At 46.3% G+C, this 6,919-nt stretch overlaps 1 long non-coding RNA gene across 1 annotated transcript; it reads left to right on the top strand.

Moving 5' to 3' along the window:
* The first annotated feature begins 363 nt into the window (after nucleotides 1-363).
* LOC121138667 lies at nucleotides 364-4,367 on the top strand. The gene is made up of 2 exons (XR_005875557.1): nucleotides 364-789; nucleotides 4,118-4,367. It is a non-coding gene; the product is annotated as an uncharacterized LOC121138667 (long non-coding RNA).
* Nucleotides 4,368-6,919: the final 2,552 nt, after the last annotated feature.

Raw genomic sequence — 6,919 nt, 5'->3', positions numbered from 1 at the left:
TCAAGCATCACATAAAAGCTAAGTTACGGAGCATCACATGGGAGCTACAAGCAGGAGGACCAGAAGTTCAAGGTCATCCTCAGATACTTAGCAAGTTTAAAGACAGTCCGGACAACGTGAGATTCTGCCTCCAAAATAGAAATAACTCCCCATCCCTTGGTTTTTTTCAAGACCGGGTTTCTCTGCATAACAGCCCTGGCTGTCCTGGAACTCACTTTTTAGACCAGGCTGCCCTTGAGTCTGCCTCCCAAGTGATGGGATTAAAGGTGAATGCCACCACACTGGGCAATATATATTTTAAATTATGGGACTAGGTGCCTGTAGTGGTTCAAATGAACCAACCAGCCTAGACTTTAATCACAATAGTGGGCTTTTGTTGGGTATAAGACACCTAGTGGCCAATGCACTAAAGAACTCTTTGACACCTAACTAAGCTGTGCAGTGTTAAGGCGTTCCTGTGCTCTGCTGTCTATGGATGCTGCACGATCTGGTTATTGGTTGGAGACCTCAGAACTGGTTCTGCTTGTGGGACTTGCCTGATCCTGAGCTCTTCTCTGCTCAGATAAGCTTCACTAGAGTGCACTGGGTGAAGGACTGTTCCTTTCAGCTCCAGCATAATATGCTTTTGTCCTGTAATACTCTTCCAGCCAGGGTGGTGTTGCAAGAAGCCCCACTTGCTAATGAATAGCAGGTGCAGGGAAAGGAAGTCTGGGTCTGTTTTTGCTCACTAGCAACACCTGCTTCTCTTTTTGGTACAGGGAATCAAACCGAGGGCCTCACAAATACTAGGTAAGTACCCCCAAGTTATACCTGTGGCTTATTTTTTTTAAAGACAAGGTCTCATTAAGTTACCTAAGCAGGGCTTGATGTTGAAATATTTCTGTCTCAGTCTCCTGAGTAGCTGAGATTACATGCTTGCACCAGGCCTGGTTGGGTATGAACTCTTAAAATAATAATAGTTATTATGATTACAGTTGCGTGTGAGAGGATGTACGTGTGGATGTCAGAAGACCACTTTGTAAGCCGGTTCTCTCCTTCCACCTCTACTTGAGTTCTGGGGTAGAACAAAGGTCGCCGGACTTGCTCAGCCCGCACCTGTACCCCCTGAGCCCTCTCACTGGTCCAAGCTGTAGACTTTTGAGCAGCTTCAGTTCCAGTTGTTCACCCCGCTCCTGTCAGTCAGGGTGCTCCGTCTGCACCTTCGGGGTGGAAGGGTTAGTTAGGACTTTATTGTCAGCATCCACATAAAGAGCTGCCCATGGGAGCCCGTGCCTGAAACCCCAGAGTGGGAGGGGACGCTGGTGGATCTCTGGAGTTCTCTGGCCAGCCTGCCTGATCAGTTGATGAGCTCCTGTCTTAGTGAGAGATCCCAGAAGATGGGAACCAAAAATTAAAAAGAAAAAGAAAGATGAGGGCCTGGAGAGACAGCTCAGTGGTTAAGAGCACTGGCTGCTCTTCCAGAGGACTTGTATCCAATTCCCAGCACCCACATGGCAGCTCACAAGTCTGTAACTCCAGTCCTAAGGAATGTGATGCCGCCTTCTGAGCTCCTTGGGCACACACACACACACACACACACACACACACACACACACACACACAGGCAAATCACTCAAACATTGAAAAAATCTATAAAAGGAAATACACAAACAAAAATGAGGGAGAACAAAATAAACAAAAATAGCTGGGTGTGGTGATGCACACCTTTAATCCCAGCACTGAGGCAGAGGCAGGTGAATCTCATATGTGTAACATAGGAGCAGAAACATGCCTAGGTGTGCTGTCTGGTGAATTTTATATAAAGTAAACACACATGTTACTCAGTTTGAGTAGTAAGTAGGGCTTTAGTTGTAACCCCGAAGTTTTCCTCATGCTCCCACCCCATTCCCAGTTACTAGTCCTGGCTTCCCAGACATTACATTCATCTCGCTTGTTTCTGAGTGTCATTTCTGATGGTTGACACTGTTCACCTATTTATGTATGGTTATATAAATGTCCCACCGTTACCCATTCCCTGTTGTCTGAGTTTGGGTTGCTTCCAGATTGGCCTGTTACAAACCGCACTGCTGGCCTGGGGTTCGTGGCACACAACTTTAATCCCAGCACTCGGGAGGCAGAGGCAGGCGGATCTGTGAGATCGAGGCCAGCCTGGTCTAGAGTACAAGTACCACGACAGCCAGGACTACACAGAGAAACCAACTCTGTCTCAACAAATAAAACCCAAACGAACAAACAAAAACAAATTACACCGCTGTGGGTATGTAGTGTGCTCGTCTTTGGCATTGCATGCATGCTGGGCACAATAAAAAAAAAAAGTTCTCGCTCCCAATGCATACATGCATTCATCACTAATGGACACTGGAGACAGCCACTAAGACAGTGAGAGTCTATTATTGAAAAGGGAAAGAACACGGAGCCAGCATCAGGCCCCAGATCTTTGGTCACCTCCCAGGTTTTGCTCACAGGAAGCCGAAGCAAACCACTTACCCTCTGTGCTTCCTCAGCTGTAAACTGGAAGTAATTAATGCCTTCTCCCCTGGCTCCGTGATGGGAGAGCCCTCTGCAAACACTCGCAGAGCACACATGTGAGCTGTTATTAAAGTGGAAGCTTTTAATTATCAATGAGAACTGAGGGACTGCTGTGGGTTTCCATGTCTAATTAAGAGCCCAGATCAGATGCAGCCGCTCTGCTAAGCACAGCTGCTCTGCCAGGCACCACGGAGGGATTCTCAAACATACCCGAGCTCCGGCTGGGCGGTTCCTCTCAGTTTCTTCTTTCAGTTGCCGGATACTCCTGCTTTCTACTTTCCTCCAGCGCCAGCACGAGTATGGCTGGTCTGGAAAAACCACCTGGCTGGGGTCTGCCTGGTTGGAGGAACCATATCTCTCTGGGGAAGCCACAGGGCAGAGTCGGTGCAGGCCTTTTGCCCACTATTAACACAGTGACTCAGTATCGCCGATCTGGATGGTGCCGTGGGGAAATACCAAAGGTTATGTGGTGCACTCAATCAAGAGCAGTAAAAAGTAATTGACTGAAAGTATCGTCCATGTTTCTGGGCATGTTGGCTCCCTGGAGGACAGCTGCACAAGCAGGAGACAGCACCCTCTTCTGGCCAGTGTCACACTTGCACGGCTGTGACGGATTTCCAACTGACTGGGCTGATTGGCTTTTCCCTTGGGGAGCCCCATCCTGGGTTATTATCAGTCTTGAATAAATAATTTTTTGTTTCCTTCTGCCCTTTGCTCTTTAAAGAAGAAAACCCAGCCAGGCGGTGGTGGTGCTCCCCTTTAGTCCCAGCACTAGGGAGGCTGAGGCAGGTGGATCTCCATGAGCCTGGTCTACCTAGTGAGTTCCAGGACAGGCTCCAAAGCCACACAAAGAAACCCTGTCTTGGACCCAGCGTTGGTGGGGCACGACTTTAATCCCAGCACTTGGGAGACAGAAGCAGGCGGATCTCTGTGAGTTCGAGACCAGCCTGGTCTACAAGAGCTAGTTCCAGGACAGCCTCCAAAGCCACAGAGAAACCCTGTCTCAAAAACAAAAACAAAACAAAACAACAACAACAACAAAACCCTGTCTTGAAATGCCAAAAGAAGAAGAAGATGAAGAAAAAGATGACGAAGAAAAAGAAGAAAGAAAGAAAGAATACTCTTGATGGATAATTTAATGATCAACGTGGACAAGCAAATGGTATGTCCAGTTGTTTGATCAAACACATCTATCCATTACTGTGAAGATATTTTATCTTAATTAATTGGCTTCCACTATTCACTTTCATACAATACCAGTCTATTGTAAACTAAAGTGATCCATTTCCTTATGATAAAAAAGAATCGCAGGGATGAAGAGATGGCTCAGCAGTTAAGAATACTGGCTGGTCTTCCAGAGGTCCTGAGTTCAATTCTCAGCACCCACATGCTGGCTCACAACCATCTATAATAAAATCTGATGCCTTCTTCTGGCATGTGGGTATCCGTGCATAGTACCCATACATAAAATGTAAGTATATAAAATTTAAAATAAAAAGGAATTACAACTATAGCTACATACCTTAAATTGAAACAAAATGCATTCATTAAGGTGGTTTTTATTGATGGTTGTTGTTGTTTGACACAGGGTCCCAAGTAGCTGAGGATAACCATGGACTCCTGGTCCTCTTACCACCTCCTCCCCAGTACTGGAACTGTAAGCACGCTCCACCGTGACCAGTTTTAAAGACAGAATTGTCCATTGTGGAAAAACAAAACAAAACAAAAAAAATGGCAGCAATCACACACACTCCCCGAGAGACCAAAGCCTTGGGCTCTGCACACCCTACCTGCCGCACACAAAGGAAAAGCTGGAGGGGGAAACCAAAGGCTGTGAAGAGAGAAAAGACAGAAGTAATCCTCAAGGATTGTCCTCAAGGTCGTCTGCTAACCCTGCCCTCCAGGGCCAGAGCCCACGCCTGAAAAGTCCCCTGCAAAGAAAGCAGTGAAGGCGTCTCAGAACGGAGAGCGCTAGGCCGACGGAGAGCGCAAGGCGGACACCGACAGGGATGCAGTGGCCCTGCCCCACACGCAGATGCCAATGGGGCAGGCCCCAGGACGGAAGGTGCTGCCCATGTCTGGTGTGGTGTGTGCTTTTAAGGAAGTGCACATTTCTGGCACCTATGCAGTTTTTTCTCAAATTGGATTTCATTTTACTTCCCCCCTAAACTATGCTATGTTGTCAGCATGCAGGACACATCCTGGTATTATTCATTTACCGATTCGTTCGTTCATTCATTATTTATTTGTTTATTTACAGTTGTTCCAGTGTTGGCTGTCTTGTAATTTTCTATGTAGACCAGGCTGGCCTTGAATTTACAGAGATCCACCTGCCTCTGCCTCCAGAGTGCTGGGATTAAAGGTGTGCTCCACCAAGCCAGGCCATCTCTGCGGGTTTTAGTGGAGAGGAAGCAGGTGCCACTAACATAATGTTTCCCAAATGAATTGGGAGGTTGGAGGAGGTGCCTTCCCTCGCTAGTTCTGAGATCGCCTTGCCTCTCAGAAAGAATTCCCTGATGGCACAGTCACAGTAGCCCAAACACCTTATGGTCTGGGAAAACTCAGATTCATTTCTGTGTCCTGACCTCAACTCCCTTAAAACCTGTTGGACTTTGTGGTGGTTTAAATAAGAATGGCCTCCATGCCAGGCAGTGGTGGTGCACACCTTTAATCCCAGCACGCCGGAGACACAGGCAGGTGGATCTCTGTGAGTTCGAGCCCAGCCTGGTCTACAGATTGGACAGTCAAGGGTACACAGCAGGACTCTGTCCCCAAAAAACAACAACAACAACAAAAAAAACAAATAAAGAACAACAAAAAAGAACGGCCTCCATAGGCTCATGTATTTGAACCTTAGTCATCAGGGTGGAACAATTTGAGAAGGATTAGGAGGTGTGGCTTGTGAAGGAGGTGTGTCACTGGGGGATGGGCTTTGAGGTTTCAAAAGCCCACATCAGGCCCAGTCTCTTTCTCTACCTTCTGATTAGGATCAGTGCTTAGCTACTTCTCCAGCACCACGCCTGCCTGCCGCCATGTTCCCTGCCATGATAATGGACTAAGCCTTTGAAACTATTAGCAAGCCCTAATTAAATGCCTTTTTATAAGCATTTATAATATATATATATATATATATATATATATGTATATATGTGCCTTGGTCATAGTGTCTCTTCATAGCAACAGAAAAGTAACTAAGACAGATCTGATTTTCTAAATCTGGTTATGTGTCAGGGGAAAGGGACCAGACTTTCGACATGACATCACGGAGACGACATGTCTCAGAAGAGCCGCCAATGGATCTTCAGAAGGATAACTGTTATTTGCATTTGATTTCCTTAACGTCAAGGTAGGCTTATAAAAAGCTGTATAGCATGCTTACTCTAAACAGATCATCGAATGAGGACTTAGTGTATTCTGTAGTGGATTCCTGATGTTAGCGGTCTACACATGACAGTCATTTGAAGGTTGCATGTTGTTGAAGTCTTCCTTGAAAAGGCATCAGGAAAACCAGTGAAGTCAGGTTGAGTTTGGAGCAATATTTAAGTCAGTACATAGACTTTGAGTCCGGCATATTGCCCTCTGTAATGAAGGTGGGTTCGCCTCATCCAATCAGTTGAAGGCCTTAGGCCCAAAGCTTGAGGCTTCCTGAAGCAGAATTGTCTTTGCTTATGACCAAAGCAACTTGGGGAGGAAAGGGTTTATTTGGCTCATGCTTCCACATCACAGTCCATCATCAGAGGAAGTCAGGACAGGAACTCAAGCAGGGCACGAGTTACAGGACCCACTGTACATGTGGGCTGTGTACTGATCCCAGGCCCTCTGCAAGAGCAACAAGTACCCCCTGAGCCAACTCTCCAAATACTCCTGTGTGTGTGTGTGTGTGTGTGTGTGTGTGTGTGTGTGTCTGCATCTAATTAGGGTTGCTTGCATAAGCATGAGTTGGGACTATTTGCTTGAGCAGTGATACGTCAACAGCAACACCACTGAGATACATGACTTCTATGCTCCCTGAAATCTAGACCAATAAATCCTAATATATATTCCCTGCTAAAATTTATCATACATTGCCTATTGAGCAAAAATATCAGGAAAAGAATGGGCATCTATTGGGTTCAGACAGATTCAACATGGGCTTCCAAATCTTTTTCTGGCAAGTCACACAGGAATCTTTCTTGCAATGGTCTACAGAGACAGATGTGGAAGGTCTTTTGCCCATGGAAGTCTGCTGAAGTCTCATTCACAGTCTAAGGCTGCTAAGAAGGGAGCTACATAGGCAATCTGCTGTGCACCCAGCCATGGCAACTAAACTTGGGCCTCTCCTGATGAGGTCAGGTGTCTATCATGAGCCTTGATGTTTTCAGAAAGCAAGCCTGACTAACTACTTTAACAT

This window comes from Mesocricetus auratus, unplaced genomic scaffold (genome assembly GCF_017639785.1).
Source record: "Mesocricetus auratus isolate SY011 unplaced genomic scaffold, BCM_Maur_2.0 contig_7457_pilon_obj, whole genome shotgun sequence".
NCBI classification, from domain to species: Eukaryota; Metazoa; Chordata; class Mammalia; order Rodentia; family Cricetidae; genus Mesocricetus; species Mesocricetus auratus.
Note: the sequence above shows the minus strand (reverse complement) of the source record. Positions and strands in the feature narration are given on the sequence as shown.